The sequence below is a fragment of the Lepus europaeus genome, chromosome 10, assembly GCF_033115175.1.
Source record: "Lepus europaeus isolate LE1 chromosome 10, mLepTim1.pri, whole genome shotgun sequence".
Classification (NCBI taxonomy): Eukaryota; Metazoa; Chordata; class Mammalia; order Lagomorpha; family Leporidae; genus Lepus; species Lepus europaeus.
In genome coordinates this window covers 24,859,301-24,878,494 of record NC_084836.1, presented here as the reverse complement: position 1 = coordinate 24,878,494, position 19,194 = coordinate 24,859,301, and the positions used below count along the sequence as shown (strand labels likewise).

At 44.1% G+C, this 19,194-nt stretch overlaps 1 long non-coding RNA gene across 1 annotated transcript in view; it reads left to right on the top strand.

The window, feature by feature from the left end:
- LOC133767589 (uncharacterized) overlaps window positions 1-19,194 on the top strand; it is a 134,286-nt gene that overhangs the window by 1,314 nt on the left and 113,778 nt on the right. The window contains exon 2 of the long non-coding RNA XR_009866896.1: window positions 904-978. This is a non-coding gene — a long non-coding RNA (uncharacterized LOC133767589). The remainder of the gene's footprint in view (window positions 1-903; window positions 979-19,194) is intronic.

The following is a 19,194-nucleotide window of genomic DNA, read 5'->3' as shown; positions in this document are numbered from 1 at the left end:
GAGAGTTGATGGAATGAGCATGTTGGTACAGTTAAATTCTCTTATCAAAAGTGATCTGAACATTACATCTGGCACCAGAAATAGGAAAATACGTTATTCACTAAGGTGTCCTTGTGTTGGCTGCTGCAAGCCAAAGGAAAGCAAAATAAAACAAAGACAGCATTAATTATGAAATTCAGAACTTTGCATGTGCATGTGTTACAAGTTAGCTATTATTAGTATGATAGTGGTGATGATTGCTTAATCTCATAAGGCCTAAGAATCTGACAAGATCAACATTTGCAAGCCTTTTTTAGGTCATCAAACTGGGATGGCACATATGATACAATAACATTGATTTAACCAAATAATATGCAATCAAATTATCCTTTTTCATCAGAATGGAGAAAGGACATTGTTTTAATAGAAAGAGTAGCATTGTCGTCATCTCACAGTATTGATTATCAGGAACCCACTGGTATATACGCCACCTGTGTTCAAGAAAAGACATCTTCAGAAAAACCACAAGTGAGTTCCTCAGCTGATGAATAGACTAATCAAAAGACAGAGAGACAGTAGGAATGCTCTTCTGAGATACTACTGACTCCTGAAGACAGAGTGTGCAAAATTAGCAATTCAAAAATAAGGGAGGGTTATTTATATGTGCTCATGGGTTGGGGATGCTTTTAAAAGGAGGATTCCCGTTGCATCTATAAAATAAAGGTACTATCAGGGTCTGTTTACAAAAGGAGATTTTGTTAAGATGAAAAACATGATCTATATAAAAACTCTTTCAAGAATTAGTATATATAGGAGACGTCTTCAAAGATGCATGGAAAATGCATATTATGAAAAGACTCCTGAGATTTCAACATTGTTTTGTATGAAAACAAGCTTATCTTTTAACTCTATTTTTTTCCACAGACATTTTGAAGTCCCTGATATTTAAGATGAGAAGAAAGTATCCCACCTGTGCTGCTCAGCGCGGAGATAATTGAGGTAAAGTCCCTGTGCCTTAGGGAGTTACTGGAAAGGTGAACTGAGCTAATGCAGGTGAGGTGCTGAGCCCTGTGCCGGGCAGAGAGTGAGCGTTCGTTACATATTAGCTGGTATTGCTGTTGCCGTTGGGTTTTCTTTGGATCACTGGGATAATTTTCGTATTTATACTTTCTTGGTTTTGTGAGCAAGAGAGTTTAGAAAGACCTTGGCAATGAGATGCTACTAAGGTTTGTTCAGAAAAGCAAGTCATGCTGAATTAGGCCTCTAGAAAGACATTGCAACAAGCCGAGGTGGTGGTTGGAAATGTGACAGGAAATTTCAGATGGTGCACAGATACTTCCCTCATTTAATCATCTCTACACCCTGCTTCAAATCCTTCAAGGTCTCCCCAATGTCTCCAGTAGTGGTCTGCATCTTTTGATTTAAGGCCCATTTTCAAATACTGGAATTTTTGGCATAACAACCCAATAAATTAAAAGATAGCATGCAGAGACTTTTTTTTTTTTTCCTTTTTTTGACAGGCAGAGTGGACAGTGAGAGAGAGAGAGAGAAAGGTCTTCCTTTGCCGTTGGTTCACCCTCCAATGGCCGCTGCAGCCGGGAGCCAGGTGCTTCTCCTGGTCTCCCATGTGGGTGCAGGGCCCAAGCACTTGGGCCATCCTCCACTGCCTTCCCGGGGCCACAGCAGAGAGCTGGCCTGGAAGAGGAGCAACCGGGACAGAATCCGGCTCCCCAACCGGGACTAGAACCCAGTGTGCCGGTGCCGCAGGTGGAGGATTAGCCTAGTGAGCCGCGGCACCAGTCAGAGACTTTTCTTTAAAGGAAAGGATTGACAATAATTTTTAAAATGACACTTACAGTAGATAATAATATTCAGTTACTATATTTGTATGTGTCTTATGTTTTTCCTTAATCTGAAGATTACAAGGAAAGATGAGCGTCATTTCTCGTTTAAGTTCCTGTTTTGTGATAGTGGTGGTGATTTTGCATCTGACGCTTATAAGAGCTAAGAATCCCTAACTTGCTGAGAAATGACACAGAAAACCGCAGCGATGGAGCTGGACCCCCCCGCCAGGTGTTCTTCCACGTGGGTTCACCTTGGGACAGAAGGGCTTGCTCCCTTGGCTCTGCTTGCTTCTGTGGCCTGGTAATCCTTTGATGACAGCTCCTTGTGCAACCCCGCCTCCTATCTCCTCCTTGCAGAAATCAGTTATGTAAGTGTCTCAGCTTAACATCCCATCTGAGGTGGAAACCAAATGTCATTGTACAGGTTGGTCAACTGCAATGTTGATGGGCTGGAAGTGACAGAAACCCCAGAGCCTGATCATAGCCCCCAGACCCTAAAGGACCTCATTTCCACTTATCTCTGGTCTCATCCTGCCCCCTTCCCCCCGACGAACTCTGCCCTTGGCTACCTAACTTCCTACCTGCTCCTTCATGGCACCCTATCTCACATCTCACTTCCTTTCATATGTGTTATCTCTCCAGAAGCGTTTTTTCCTGTATTTCCCTGTCTGGCACCTCTAGGTAGTTAGTGAGGTGAGGACAGGTAGAGTAGACCTGGGAGGTGAACCCAAGGGGAAGGCAAGGACTCAGCCTGAAAGAATGCTGTATGCCATGAGGAGGGGCTTGGGACTTACCCTGAAGGCTGTGAAACGTTGCCAGGGATCTTCACGGGGCCAGGCATGACCAAGACTTGCCTTTTAGAAAGATTTCTCTGCAGCGGCGTGGGAGACAGATTGAGGAAATGTGTGTGTGTTAGGAGACACGGGCCAGAGGAAAGCAAAGAAAGTTCCAAGATCACCCCTGCTACTCCCCTCTTGCCTTGTTGCATGAGTAGAAGACAAACATGCAGGTCCTTCTGGTCTTGAGAGTTTTACTGGTAGCTGTTTCAAGAAAACAGAGCAGAAGAAGACAGAGAAGGAAGGTGAGAGAACAATGCTGAGGGGCCGGATGATGGTGGCTTGGACAAAGGAGTCAGCAGTAGCGTTGGAGAGAAGTGATCAGATTCAGCAAGAGTTTTGCAGGCAGAGCTACTGAGACTTCTCGGCACACTAGATCTGGAGCGTGAGAGAAAGGAGTGGGAGATACCCTGAAGTCTTTGGAGAATGTAACTTGAGTAACTGCGAGGGGGAAGACTGGGGAACTCTGGCTGGGTGATAAACTCAGAGAGTCAGTCTTTTCTGTGCTTAGTTTGAAGTGCCTTTTGTCAACTGAGTGGAGCTGTTGAATAAACAGCTGGTGTATTTTTAACTTCATGGAGACTAACTTCATTGGGAAAGCTGAACTGGGCTGGAGATAAGAATTTTGAAGTTCAGCACCAGCGCGTGGCATAGCAGGTAAAGCTGCAACCTGCAGCACCAGCATCCCATATGGCACCAGTTTGAGTCCCAGCTGCTCCACTTCCGATCCAGCTCCCTGCTAATGGCCTGGGAAAAGCAGTGGAAGACAGCCCAAGACTTTAGGCTTCTGCCACCCAGATAAAGTTCTAGCCACACGCACCCCCAGCCTCAGTTGGTCCACCCAACTTGATTTATTTTACTTGAAAGGCAGAGTTACACACAGAGAGAAGGAGAGGCAGAGAGAGAAAGAGAGAAAGATCTTCCATCTGCTGGTTCGCTTCCCAGTTGGCCGCAACAACTGGAGCTGTGCCAATCAGAAGCCAGGAGCCAGGAGCTTCTTCCGGGTCTCCCACTCAAGTGCAGGGGTCCAAGGACTTGGGCCATCTTCTACTGCTTTCCCAGGCCACAGCAGAGAGCTGGATAGGAACTGGAGCAGCCTGTACTTGAACCAGCACCTGCATGGGATGCCGGCACTGCAGGCAGCAACTTTACCTGCTAAGCCAGAGCGCCAGCCCCAAAATTTTTTTTAAAAAGTAAGAGTGTGTAAGTGAATTGAAATTTGGAGCTACTTTGTAATTCAACAGTAGGTGTGTATGAAGAGATAGGAAAACATTTTTTAGAGATCTATCTATTTATTTTAAAGTCAGAGTTACAGAAAGAGAGGAAGAGATAGAGATAGAGATAGAGACAGAGAGAGAGAGACAGAGAGAGAGAGACAGAGAGAGAGAGACAGAGAGAGAGAGAGAGATCTTCCATCTGCTGGTTCACTACCCAGATGGACACAACAATCAGAGTTGGGCAAGGTCAAAGCCAGGAGTCAGGGGGCCAGCGCTGTGGCACAGCGGGCTAATGCCCTGGCCTGAAGCTCTGGCATCCCATATGGGCACTGGTTTGAGATCCAGCTGCTCCACTCCCAATCCAGCTCTGGGATAGCAGCAGAAGATGGCCCAAGTCCTTGGGCCCCTGCACTTGCGTGGGAGACCTGGAAGAAGCTCCTGACTCTTGGCTTCGGATTGGCACAGCTCCGGCCGTTGCAGCCGATTGGGGAGTGAACCATCAGATGGAAGACCCCCCCCCCCCTCTCTCTCTCTCTTTCTCTCTCTCTCTCTGCCTCTCCTCTCTGTGTAATGCTTTCAAATAAATAAATAAATCTTAAAAAAAAAAAAAAGCCAGGAGTCAGGAGTTTCATCTGGGTCTCCCACATGGATACAGGAGTTTCAGCATTTGGGCCATCTTCTGCTGGTTTCCCAGGCAATTAACAAGGAGCTGGATTGGAAGTGGAGCAGCCAGGAATCAAACCAGCACCAAAAAATATTTATTTGTTTGAAAGGCAGAGTTACACAGAGAGAGGGATCTCCCATCCACTGGTTCACTCCTCAAGTGGCTGCAACATCCTTGGAGCTGGACCAGGCCAAAGCCAGGAGCTTAGAGTTTCTCCTGAGTTTCCCATGTGGATTCAGGGGCCCAAGCATGTGGGCCATCTTCCACTGATTTTCCAGGTGCTTTAGCAGGGAGCTAGATCAGAAGTGGAACAGCCAGGAATGGAACTGGTGCCCATATAGGTTGTCAGGCATTGCAGGCAGTGGCTTTTCCCTCTGTGCCATGATGCTGGCCCCCCATAAATCTTTTTTTTAAAAAAGATTTATTTATTTATTTTAAAGTCAGAGTTATACAGAGAAGAGGCAGAGAGAGAGAGAGAGAGAGAGAGAGAGAGAGATCGATCTTCCATCTACTGGTTCCTTCCCCAGATGACCACAATGGCTGGAGCTGTGCTGATCCGAAGCAAGGAGCCAAGAGCTTCCTCTCAGTCTTCCCACACGGGTGCAGGGGCCCAAGGACTTGGGCCATCTTCCACTGTTTTCCCAGGCCATAGCAGAGAGCCGGATTGGAAGTGGAGCAGCCAGGTCTTGAACGGGCACTCATTTGAGATGCCCACACTGCAGGTGGTGGCTTTACCTGCTAAGCCACAGTGCTAGCCCTCTTAAATATTTTTTTAAATCCTTTATCCTGGGTCCACTTCCCTGGACTCCCAAATCAGTACTCAATTAACACCTTAATATTATGTCCAACAAAACACCTGCCACTCCACGCATAACCCTCAGTTGATTTCTGAGGCTCACCTGCTAGGTGCAATGTCTGTCTGTCCCAGTCCTCGGTTGCTACAAGAAGAGCTCTAAGATCAGATCCTCTATTTGACCCCGGGTTTTGGATTAGGGAAGACCAGGAGCTCAGCACTGGCATTGCTGCTTCTCCTGAGGGCATTCTTGCTGCATGACAACGTGGCAGAGGGCGTCCCAGGCTAGCGGGGGTTCCTCTCCCTCCTCTTCTAAAGCTACTAAAGCCATCATGGGGCCCCCACCCTCATGACCTCATGTAGTCCTAGTCACCTCCCAAAGATCCCACCTCCAAATGCCATTAACATGAATTTGGGGGTTAAGTTTCCCAACACAGGAACTTTTGAGAGGACACGGTCAAACCATAGCACCATCTCCTTATAAAAATGTACATGTCCTAAGTGTATGGTTCAATGAGCTGCATAGACACCCCACTGCAGTCAGCTCCCAGATTAGGAACACACCACCACCACCACCCCACTAGATGCCCCCTTAAGTTCCCTTCATGTCTCTAGAAATCCCACTCCCCAGGGGGTAATCCTTGCCTTTGGATTACATAACACTTTGACGTGTTTTCTGTGTCTGTTTCCTTTATATCCATGGAAACACACCGTGTGCACTCTCATGCCTGGCTCCTTTGGCTCAACATCACATTGGTGAGCTCCCCGTCTTTCTGTGTGCATGTCTCAACTGTGCATTCTCACTGCTGAGCAGTATTCCATGTGCGGATGTGCTAGGATGCACGTATCTCTCCCACTGTGGAGGGACATTTGGGTAATTTTGCTTCTGGGTTGTTAGCAAGGGGCCACTGTGGACATTCCAGTACCTGTCTGTTGGTGAATAGACTGTAGCTAGGTTGTTGATGTGCAGCTCTGAAACCTGGACAGCTTAACCCGTGCCAGGAAATTTCCTTTGAGACTGCTGCAGCCAAAAAATCATTTTGGCAGCTTCTGGATTCTGTCGTTTTTGATGCACATTCAACAACCTTCCAGCTTGAGCCGGGCGAAAGGCGGTTGAAGCAGAGAGAGAGGCTGTTTCCAAGATACAAGAAAAAATTCTTGGCAGCCGTTGCTCTGGATCGTGCTTGATTTTCCTTTCAGGACTTCTGCTTGCGAGCTTCATCTATGCCATTCGTTCTTTCTTTCTTTCTTTCTTTCTTTCTTTCTTTCTTTCTTTCTTTCTTTCTTTCTTTCTTTCTTTCTTTTTTTTGACTCAGACTCCAGCTCAGGGTGTAAGTAGCCGGGATATTTCATCACAGCAACCAGTCACACCTTTTATTCTGATGGCCTAAGGCATGAGTAGAATTTGACCAGTGTCTGCAGGGTTTCCTTTCCAAAACCCATAGTTCTGTCTCAGGTCACGTGGCTTCAAACCCACTTTCTCTTGCTTTGCCAACAGAGCAGGTTCCTGCCACGGGCCCCTGAAATACGTTCACTCTGAGAGGCATTCCTCCCGAACATTCTTCTCATCTGCACATCTGTGTTTGAGGAAGTAGCTACTATTGTGGCTTCAAAAATATATTTTAAAATTTTGAGAGAGAGGGGCCGGTGCTGTGGCGCAGCGGGTTAAAGCCCTGGCCTGAAGCACCGGCATCCCATATGGGCGCTGGTTCTAGTCCTGGCTGCTCTACTTCTGATCCAGCTCTCTGCTATGGCCTGGGAAAGCAGTAGAAGATGGCCCAAGTCCTTGGGCCCCTACACCTATGTGGGAAACCCCAAAGAAGCTCCTGGCTCCTGGCTTCGGATCAGCGCAGCTCTGGCCATTGCAGCCAACTGGGGAGTGAACCAGCAGATGGAAGACCTCTCTGTCTCTACCTCTCTCTGTAACTCTTTCAAATAAATAAAATAAATCTTTTTTTTAAAGATTTTACTTATTTATTTGACAGGCAGAGTCACAAACAGTGAGAGACAGAGACAGAGAGAAAGGCCTTCCTTCCATTGGTTCACACCCCAAGTGGCCACAATGGCTGGAGCTGCGCTAATCCAGCAGCCAGGTGCTTCTTCCTGGTCTCCTATCCAGGTGCAGGGGCCCAAGCACTTGGGCCATCCTCCAATGCTTTCCCAGGCCACAGCAGAGAGCTGGACTGGAAGAGGAGCAACTGGTACTAGAACCAGCACCCATATGGGATGCCAGTGCCGCAGGTGGAGGATTAACCTAGTGCGCCACAGCGCCGGCCCCAAATAAAATAAATCTTAAAAAAATATTTTTGAGAGAGAGATGGAGATAGAAGAAGAAAAAGATAGAAATATATATATATATATATACATATATATATATAGAGAGAGAGAGAGAGAGAAAGAGAGAGAAAATGAGAGAAAGAGAGAGAGAGAGAGAGAGAGAGAGAGAGAGAGAGAGAGAGATTCACTCCCTCAAATGCCCCAGTGGTTAGGGCTGGACTGGGGCCAAAGCCAGGAGCTGAGAACTCAGGTCTCTCACATGGTCGGCAGGACCCAATGATTTGAGCCATCACCACTGCCTCTCAGGGTCTGCACTGGCAAGGAGCTGAAGTCAGGATCAGAGCTGGGACTTGAACCCAGATAGTCCACGAAGCTAAATGTGCACTCCCTCGTTGTGATGCGGGCCAGCCGCACCTGTTGAATGGAACCTGAAGGAGGGAGTGGGAATGAAAAGAGGGACAAGGGCGCAGAGAATGGAGCCAAGACAAAAGTGTGATCAAGGCTCGTCTATTTTTATGATATTTTATACATAACCAGCTGCAGCTCAAGGCAACACACAAGTGAACAACACAGGCAAGCAACTTATCAGGCTTTCTGCCACACAATCATAACATAGTTAATTTTAGCGGATTATTCGTGTTTGATCATTCTCCTAGAGCATGGGAGTAGGTGACTTTTTTTCCTCCCAGGAATTCCACAAGCCAAGACTGACCTTGACTTGTCTATGACTTGTTTATGGGCTGCCTACATTGTCGTATTTAAGCGAAAGACTTCTCTTTTTATTTTTTATTTTTATTTTTTTTCATTTTCAATTCTCTTTATATACAGAAGATCAGTTTAGTATATATTAGGTAATGATTTCAACAGTTTGCCCCCATATAGACTTCTCTTACTTGGAATCCAGAGTTGAGTAAATCCATGTAAGAGGCTCAGAGTTGGTTTACTCTTCAGCTACTCCCCCAGGTGTCTCAGTATTTATTCTGATTACCAGTAGTAGTGGTACATATTGACAAAATATCTTCACAGATTTATGGGGTACAAGGTGATGTAATGATTTTTTAATTCAGTGTGGAATCAAGTCAACCAATCCACCCGTCACTTCAAGCATTTGACATCTTCCATGATGGGGACATTCAAAATCGACCCTCCCAGCAACACTGAACTGTAAAATACTTCACTATTTACTGTATGTACCGTGCTGGGCAATAGAGCCCAGATGTCAGTCAAACTTACTTCTCCTGTGTCCCTGAGGCTTTGTACCCTGCGGACAGAGCCGTGTACCCGTCTGCCTCCTAGATCTGGCCTCCACCTCCCTTCCAAGCTGCTTGTCCTGGGCTTCCAGGGAATCCGCTTCTCCTGCCAGGCTCTTCCTTCCTCCCTTTCTCACACACACCTTCCTCATGACTCAACCAGGTCATGACCTGGAAGGTCTCCATACCTCTCCCCTTATCTGTCCACTGCATCCTTTCTCCTTAAGTATTTTCCTGTGCTCTTTTTGTCTTTAAATCTTTGAATGTGAACTTTCCATGCATGCATATGTATGTATGTATGAGGGAGGCTTCAAGAAGTTTGTGGAAAATGGAATTAAACGATAAGCTGGGGCCGGTGCTGTGGCACAGCGGGTTAAAGCCCTGGCCTGAAGCACCGGCATCCCATATGGGCGCCAGTTCTACTCCTGGCTGCTCTACTTCTGATCCAGCTCTCTGCTATGGCCTGGGAAAGCAGTAGAAGATGGCCCAAGTCCTTGGGCCACTGCACCCACTTGGGAGACCCAGAAGAAGCCCCCAGCTCCTGGCTTCGGATTGGCGCAGCTCCGGCCATTGCGGCCAACTGGGGAGTGAACCAATGGATGGAAGACCTCTCTCTCTCTCTCTCTGCCTCTCCTCTCTCTGTGTAACTCTGACTTTCAAATAAATAAATAAATCTTCCACTGCTCTCCCAGGCCATATCAGAGAGGTGGATCAGAAATGGAGCAGCTGGGTCTCAAACCGGCACCCATATGGGATGCCGGCACTTCAGGCTGGGGCGTTAACCTGCTGTGCCACAGCGCTGGCTCCAACAAAAATTTTGAAATCCATGCATAGTTTCTTCATAGTATACCTTTTCTGTGAGCTTTTTTGAAGACCCCTTATGCAAACCATCAGTCCTCACTGTTTGCCAGTTTGGTGCTTGTGAATTTATTTGTTCCTCTCAAATGAATGCTCATGGTGTTTTCATGGTCATTTGTGAATACTCAAGTACTACAAAAACTTTAATCACCAGGGGCACACAGCGTCCCCTGGGGCTGAACCAGGAGATGCTGGGCCTTCTTGGTTCCACTCTTCAGCTGTAAACAAGTGGCCTTTTTGTGGTCCAGTGTCACGGTTTTTGACATTTTTGTGCTCTTGGTAGGGATTTTACTGTTTAAAACGTTCCCCCATGGTGCAGGCCTCTGGCATAGGTTTGGGACACCAGCTGGGATGCCTGTGTCTCACATCAGAGTGCCTAGGTTCAGTTTTTGGTTCCAGCTCCATCTCCAGCTCCTTCTTTATACAGACCCTGGGAAGCAGTGCTGATGGCTGCAGTCACTGGGTCCCTGCTATCCACGTGGGAGACCTAAATTGAACTCCTGGCTCCTGGGTTCAGCCTTAGCTCAGCCCAGCTCAGGCTCAGCCATTGTAGGGATCTGGGGAGTGAGCCAGTAGATGAGAGATCACTCTCCCTCAAATACATGCTTTAAAAATTAAAACTAGGCCCCAGCTTTGTGGTGCACTGGGTTAAGCTGTCGCTTGCAACATGGGCAGCCAGGACTCAAATGGGCACTCTGATATGTTTGAGTCCTGGCTGCCCAACTTTTGGTTCAGCTTTCTGTTAATATGCCTGGGAAGGCAGAGGAAAATGGCCCAAGGACTTGGGCCCATGTCACTCATTTGGGAGACCCAGATGGAGCTTCTGGCTTCTGGCTTTTCCCTGGCCCAGGCATTTCAGGAGTGAACCAGTGGGCAGAACATTTCTCACTGTCTCTCTCTCTCTCTCTCTCTCTCTCTCTCTCTCTCTCTCTCTCTCACTGTCTCTGTCACTCTGCCTTTCAAATAAATAAACAATAAATCTTTAAAAAATAACAAAAGTAAAATGTTCCCCAAGCTAGTGCTGAGGTGCTAACGTTCCTAAGTTCCTTTAACTCTCTCACACACCCCCAGCACAGGACAAGCAACATACTCCATCTGTTGGATCCACAATAGACGTGGAAAGAACACAAGAAAGGAGGGGAGGGGGCAGGAATAAAGAAAGGATGGCAGGAAGAAAGACAAGTCCTGGAAGCTGGGCTGTGGCTTGGTCTAAGAAGGCTCTGTTTCCCAGAATTTTTGGTCTTTCCCTCTTAGGGATTACCTTATGATTTCTTGTTTTAACTTTATGATGGTGGGAAATCGCCATGCTTTCAGTAAAGACCATACTGTGAGTTTTGAATGTTAATCTTTTCCCAGACTAATGATATGTGGTACTTGTGATAGTGGCTAGTAGATATTGATATTTTGTGGTCTGCCCTGTAAGAGACAACAACAGAACAAACTTTGGAGATTTTTTTTTGCATTTTTAAACTTTTCCCACACCCTCCTCTCCCCACATTTCCCCGCTTGGTCTTCACTGGGAGAAGGAAATTCTAGAATGCCCCCAAACTCTAGGCCAAAGTGAAGCAGGCACTCACAGCAGGCACAGGGTGTCTATGTGGTGTTGTCAGGCACCATTCGTAGGGCTGAGGCTACACGGATGCCCACTTATACCGAAGAAGTTCATAAGCTTCCTGGGAGAATGGGGCTGATAAAGTGAGACCACTGGAGGTCAGTGTGGGAGGCCGTAGAGGGGCTGCATCCTGGCAGCCCCATCATTAAGTAAAAATACCTTCAAGTCAAAACATGCCCTGAACCCGCCGAACCTACCACACATCCTCACCTAGCTGCACCACACACTGGAGAGTGCTTCCCCCAGGAAGGCCTGCTGCCTGCCAGTACCCGGCACCACAAGTACCACATATCACCAGTGCGGGCAAAGGTTAACATTCGGAATTCCAAGTATGGTTTCTGCTGAGTGCACATCGCCTTCCCACCACCGTAAAGTAACAGAGTTGTAACACGCATTGGACTCTTATAAGCTGGGGACTGATGTATGCAGGTAGACAGGTACCCGATGCTATAAGATGTACGTCAGTGAGCATCTTCTTGGAAGTGATGAGGGCTGCGTGGAAATAGAATACAGAGATCTCTCTCTCTTTTTTAATCATTCATTCATGTCAGAAATTGGAGGACACACAAAGAAATGTTTGAAAAATCCCTACATATGCCAACATAATTAATATCTTAAGGCACAAAATACATTGATGGCATGGTTCATCATTAGCAATGGTGAATTTATTTTATTTTTTTTTAAAGGGAAATATTCTTTTTTTTTTTAACTTTTATTTAATGAATATAAATTTCCAAAGTACAGCTCATGGGTTACAATGGCTTCCCCCTCCCAAAACTTCCCTCCCACCCACAACCCTCCCCTTTCCCACTCCCTCTCCCCTTCCAATCACATCATGATTCATTTTCAATTCTCTTTATATACAAAAGATCAGTTTAGTATAAATTAGGTAACGATTTCAACAGTTTGCCCCCATATAGCAACACAAAGTGAAAAAAAATACTGTTGGAGTACTAGTTATAGCATTAAATAAGAGTGTACAGCACATTAAAGGCAGAGATCCTACATATTATTTTTTTAAAAATTAATTAATTTTCTATGCCATTTCCAATTTAACACCAGTTTTTTTTTTTCATTTCCAATTATCTTTATATACAGGAGATCGATTCAGTATATAATTAGTAAAGATCTCATCAGTTTGTACCCACGCAGAAACACAAAGTGTAAAAATACTGTTTCAGTACTAGTTATAGCATCACTGTACATTAGACAACACATTAAGGACAGATCCCACATGGGATGTAAGTACACAGTGACTCCTGTTGCTGACTTAACAATTTGACACTCTTATTCATGACGTCAGTAATCTCCCTAGGCTCTAGTCATGAGTTGCCAGGGCTATGGAAGCCTTTAGGGTTCGCTGACTTTGATCTTATTCCGATAGGGTCACAGTCAAAGTGGAAGTTCTCTCCTCCCTTCAGAGAAAGGTACTTCCTTCTTTGATGGCCCCATTCTTTCCACTGGGATCTCACTCACAGAGATCTTTCATTTAGGTCTTCTTCTTTTTTTCTTTTCCATGGTATCTTGGCTTTCCATGCCTACAATGCTCTCATGGGCTCTTCAGCCAGATCCGAAAGCCTTAAGGGCTGATTCTGAGGCCAGAGTGTTGTTTAGGACATCTGCCATTCTATGAGTCTGCTGTGTATCCCACTTCCCATGCTGGATCTTTCTCTCCCTTTTTGATTCTATCAGTTAGTATTAGCAGACACTTGTCTTGTTTGTGTGATCCCTTTGTTTCTTAGACCTATCCAAGCCATCGAATGTGAACTGAAATTGATCACTTGGACTAGTGAGATGGCATTGGTACATGCCACCTTGATGGGATTGTATTGGAATCCCCTGGCACATTACTAACTCCATCATTTGGGGCAAGACTGATTGTGCATGTCCCAAACTGTGCATCTCCTCCCTCTCTTTTCCCACTCTGAAATTTAACAGGGATCACTTTTCAGTTAAAATTTAAACACCTAGGAATAATTGTGTGTTAACTACAGAGTTCAACCACTAGTACTAGAACAACAACAACAACAACAAATACTAAAAAGGATAAAGTATTACATTGTACATCTAGAGTCAGGACAGAAGCTGATCAGGTCATTGTTTCTTATAGTGTCCATTTCACTTCAACAGGTTTCCCCTTTGGTGCTCAATTGTCGCCAATCAGGGAAAACAAATGATATTTGTCTCTTTGGGACTGGCTTAATTCACTCAGCATGATGCTTTCCAGATCCCTCCATCTTGTTGCAAATGACTGGGTTTCATTGTTCCTTACTGCTGTATAGTATTCTATGGAGTACATGTCCCATAATTTCTTTATCCAGTCTACTGTTGATGGGCATTTGGGTTGGTTCCAGGTCTTAGCTATTGTGAATTGGGCTGCAATAAACATTAATGTGCAGATGGCTTTTTTATTAGCCAAATTAATTTCCTTTGGGTAAATTCCAAGGAGTGGGATGGCTGGGTTGTATGGTAGGGTTATGTTCAGGTTTCTGAGGAATCTCCAGACTGACTTCCATAGTGGCCTAACCAGTTTGCATTCCCACCAACAGTGGGTTAGTGTCCCTTTTTCCCCACATCCTCTCCAGCATCTATTGTTGGTAGATTTCTGAATGTGAGCCATTCTCACCGGGGTGAGGTGAAACCTCATTGTGGTTTTGATTTGCATTTCTCTGATTGCTAGTGATCTTGAACATTTTTTCATGTGTCTGTTGGCCATTTGGATTTCCTCTTTTGAAAAATGACTATTGAGGTCCTTGGCCCATCTCTTCAGTGGGTTGTTTCTTCTGTTGTTGTGGATTTTCTTGATTTCTTTGTAGATTCTGGTTATCAACCCTTTATCTGTAGTATAGTTTGCAAATATTTTTTCCCATTCTGTCGGTTGCCTCTTCACTTTCCTGACTGTTTCTTTTGAAGTACAGAAGCTTCTCAATTTGATGCAATCCCAAATGTTAATTTTGGTTTTGACTGCCTGTGCTCCTGGGGTCTTTTCCAAGAAGTCTTTGCCTGTACCTATATCTTGCAGGGTTTCGCCAATGCTCTCTAATAATTTGATGGTTTCGGGTCGTAGATTTAAGTCTTTAATCCACGTTGAGTGAATTTTTGTGTAAGGTGAAAGGTATGGGTCTTGCTTCAAGCTTCTGCACATGGAAATCCAATTTTCCCAGCACCATTTATTGAATAGACTGTCCTTATTCCAGGGATTAGTTTTGGATCTTTGATCAAATATAAGTTGGCTGTAGATGTTTGGATTGATTTCTGGTGTTTCTATTCTGTTCCATTGGTCTATCCATCTGTTTCTGTACCAGTACCATGCTGTTTTGATGACAACTGCCCTGTAGTATGACCTGAAATCTGGGATTGTGATGCCTCCGGCTTTGTTTTTGTTGTACAAGATTGCTTTGGCTATTCGAGGTCTTCTGTGTCTCCATATGAATTTCAGCATTATTTTTTCCAGATCTGAGAAGAATGTCTTCGGTATCTTGATTGGTATTGCATTGAATGTATAAATTGTTCTTGGGAGAATAGACATTTTGATGATATTGATTCTTCCAATCCATGAGCATGGAAGATTTCTCCATTTTTTGGTATCCTCTTCTATTTCTTTCTTTAAGGTTTTGTAGTTTTCATTGTAGAGATCTTTAACGTCCTTGGTTAAGTTTATTCCAAGGTATTTGATTGTTTTTGTAGCTATTGTGAATGGGATAGATCTTAGAAGTTCTTCCTCAGCCGTGGCATTGCCTGTGTATACAAAGGCTGTTGATTTTTGTGGATTGATTTTATATCCTGCTACTTTGCCAAACTCTTTGATGAGTTCCAGTAGTCTCTTAGTAGAGTTCTTTGGGTCCCCTAAATAAAGAATCATATCATCTGCAAAGAGGGATAGTTTGAGTTCTTCCTTCCCGATTTGTATCCCTTTAATTTCTTTTTCTTGCCTAATAGCTCTGGCTAAAACTTCCAGAACTATATTGAATAGCAGTGGTGAGAGTGGGCATCCCTGTCTGGTACCAGATCTCAGCGGAAATGCTTCCAACTTTTCCCCATTCAATAGGATGTTGGCCGTGGGTTTTTCATATATTGCTTTGATTGTATTGAGGAATGTTCCTTCCATACCCAGTTTGCTTAGAGTTTTCATCATGAAAGGGTGTTGTATTTTATCAAATGCTTTCTCTGCGTCTATTGAGAGAATCAGATGGTTTTTCTTCTGCAGTCTGTTAATGTAGTGTATTACGTTGATTGTTTTGCGGACGTTGAACCATCCTTGCATACCAGGGATAAATCCCACTTGGTCTGGGTGGATGATCTTTCTGATGTGTTGTTGCATTCTATTGGCCAGAATTTTATTGAGGATTTTTGCATCTATGTTCATCAGGGATATTGGTCTGTAATTCTCTTTCAATGCTGCATCTTTCTCCGGCTTAGGAATTAAGGTGATGCTGGCTTCATAGAAAGAATTTGGGAGGATTCCCTCTTTTTCGATTGTTCTGAATAGTTTGAGAAGAATTGGAGTTAGTTCTTCTCTAAATGTCTGGTAGAACTCAGCAGTGAATCCATCTGGTTCTGGGCTTTTCTTTGTTGGGAGGGCCTTTATTACTGTTTCAATTTCTGTGTCAGTTATGGGTCTGTTTAGGTTTTCTATGTCTTCCTGGCTCAATTTAGGTAGGTTGTATGTGTCCAAGAATCTGTCCATTTCTGATAGATTTCCCTGTTTGCTGGCATACAAGTCCTTGTAGTAATCTCTGATGATTCTTTTTATTTCTGTGGTGTCTGTTGTTATGTTTCCTTTTTCATCTCTGATCCTATTGATTTGGGTCTTTTCTCTTCTTTTTTTTTAGTTAGTTGGGCCAATGGGGTGTCAATTTTGTTTATTTTTTCAAAAAACCAGCTCCTTGTTTGGCTGATTTTTTGTAATGTTTTTTTTTATTCAATCCTGTTGATTTCTTCTTTGATTTTAATTATTTCCCTTCTTCTACTGGGTTTGGGTTTGGTTTGCTGCAGATTTTCTAGATCCTTGAGATGACTTCAAAGCTCATCTATTTGGTGCCTCTCCAATTTCTTGATGTAGGCACCTATTGATATAAACTTTCCTCTTAACACTGCTTTTGTTGTATCCCATAGGTTTTGGTATGTTGTGCTGTTATCCTCATTTACTTCCAGAAAATTTTTGATTTCTCTTTTAATTTCTTCTATGACCCATTGTTCATTCAGGAGCATGTTGTTCAATCTCCATGTGTTTGAACGTGCTCTGGGGATTCCCGAGTTGCTAATTTCCAATGTCATTCCTTTGTGGTCTGAGAAGTTGCATGGTATGATTCTAATTCTCTTGAATTTGCTGAGACTTGCTTTATGGCCTAGTATGTGGTCAATCCTAGAGAAGGTTCCATGTACTGCTGAGAAGAATGTAAAGTCCTTAGATGTAGGATGAAATGTTCTGTAGATATCTGTTAGATCCATTTGGGCTATAGTGTCATTTAAATCTGCTGTCTCCTTGTTGATCTTCTGTCCTGTTGATCTGTCTATCTCTGAGAGTGGAGTATTGAAGTCCCCCAGTACTATTGTATTGGGGTCTAAGTCTCCCTTTAAGTCCCTTAACAAGTCTTTTAAATAAGCTGGTGCCCTGTAATTAGGTACATATACATTGATAATCGTTATATCTTCCTGTTGAATGGATCCCTTAATCATTAAATAGTGCCCCTCTTTGTCTCTCCTGACAGTTTTTGTGGTAAAGTTTATGTTGTCTGATATTAAGATGGCTACGCCCGCTCTTTTTTCATTTCTGTTGGCATGGTATATCTTTTTCCAGCCTTTCACTTTCAGTCTGTATGGATCATTGTTGGAAAGATGAGTTTCTTGTAAGCAGCAAAAAGATGGGTTTTGTTCCTTAACCCAGTCAGCCAATCGGTGTCTTTTAACTGGACAGTTCAAGCCATTAACATTCAATGTGACTATTGAGAAGGAGTAACTTTGCCCTGCCATTTGCCAAAGATATTTTCTAATATCTGGTTTGAGATTCCTGTGATCTTTTGCTGTGGGGTTTCCTTCCTTTACCTTCTTTCATATTGGTGACCGTGTTTCTGTGTTTCTGTATGTAATACATCTTTAAGCATCTTTTGCAGGGCTGGACGAGTGGCGACAAATTCTTTCAATTTCTGTTTGCTGTGAAAGGCCTTTATTTCGCCTTCATTCACAAATGAGAGCTTTGCAGGATATAATATTCTGGGCTGGCAGTTTTTCTCTCTTAGTACCTGGGCTATATCTCGCCATTCTCTCCTGGCTTGTAGGGTTTCTGATGAGAAGTCAGCTGTAAGTCTAATTGGAGATCCTCTGAGAGTAATCTGGCGTTTCTCTCTTGCACATTTTAGGATCTTTTCTTTGTGTTTCACTGTGGTGAGTTTGATTACAACATGTCGTGGTGAGGATCTCTTTTGGTCATGTTTATTAGGGGTTCTATGAGCTTCCTGTACTAGGATGTCTCTGTCCTTCTCCAAACCTGGGAAATTTTCTGCTAGTATCTCACTAAAAAGGCCTTCTAATCCTTTCTCCCTTTCCATGCCTCCAGGAACTCCTAGAACCCGAATGTTGGGTTTTTTAATAGTATCCTGTAGGTTCCTGACAGTATTTTTTAGATTTCTGATTTCTTCTTCTTTTCTTTGATTTGACTGTTTCCTTTCCTGTTCTCTGTCTTCTAATTCCGATATTCTCTCTTCTGCTTCACCCATTCTGTTTTTAAGGCTCTCTAATGTGTTTGTCATTTGATCTATTGAGTTCTTCATTTCATTGTGGTTTTTTGTCACTATCTCAGTTTCCTGTTCTACTAGTTGTTTCCTTTCATTTTGATTCCTCCTTAATATTTCATTTTCACGGGAGAGATTTTCTATCTTGTCCATTAAGGATTTCTGTAGTTCAAGAATTTGTTTTTGAGAACTTCTTAATGTTCTTATCAATTTTTTGAGCTCTGCTTCTTGCATTCCCTCTATCTCTTCATCTTCATAATCTTGCATTGGCGTGCCTTGTTCACTAGGGGGCGTCATAGTGTCTTCCTTGCTCTTGTTACCTCGGCTTCTATGTTTGTTGTTTGGCATGTTGGAGATAATTTATGGTGTTTTTTTTTTTTTTTTTTTTGCTGTGGTGTTTTTTTTCTCGTTATACTGTTCCTCTAAGTGAGCTGTCTGCTTTGTTGGAGCCTTAGGGGCAGTGATGGGTGTGGCCAGAGAGCTATGCTTCAGGTAAACTCTTCAGGTTTAAGGCTGTGTAAAGAGCGTCCCAGATTGCTCACTCTCTTGCTCCTTGCTGGCTCGCTTTCTCTCTCTTTTTTTTTTTTTTTTTTTTGACTCAGTTGGGAGTGGAGTTGAGGGTAGTTGAAATCTGGCCTCTGTGAGTATTCGTTTGATCTACCCCTGGGAGCACACACAGAGTTTATGCAGCCCTCAATGTGTTCTCCAGTTTCGCTAAAGTTACTGAGTTTGGCTGCGCTTTACATATGTAAAATCGCAGTGCTCTTTGTTTTGCTTGGTGAGTGAAGGGAGAGGCCTCTGTCCCCCCCCCCCCCCCAGTTTTTCGGGTTTCTGAGGTCTTTGTCTTACCCTCCTCGGTTCCCGCGCTGGCGAGAATCTGTGGCTCTGGCTCCTCTCCCGCCGCTCGGCTCGTCTTGGTTGGTTTTCCACGTGGTGGGCTCTCTGTAAGTCCTCTGTGTCCCATCCACAAGATCCGGAAGTGTTTCCTCTGCAGTTTTTTTCTTGAGTCTTTTCCTGAGGCTACAGTAATTCCACTTTTATGAAACTTTATTCTCCCAAACTAAAGGCGCACGTCCTCACTATCCGCCATCTTGGCTCCGCCCCCTCGCAATGGTGAATTTAAATCCTCACTT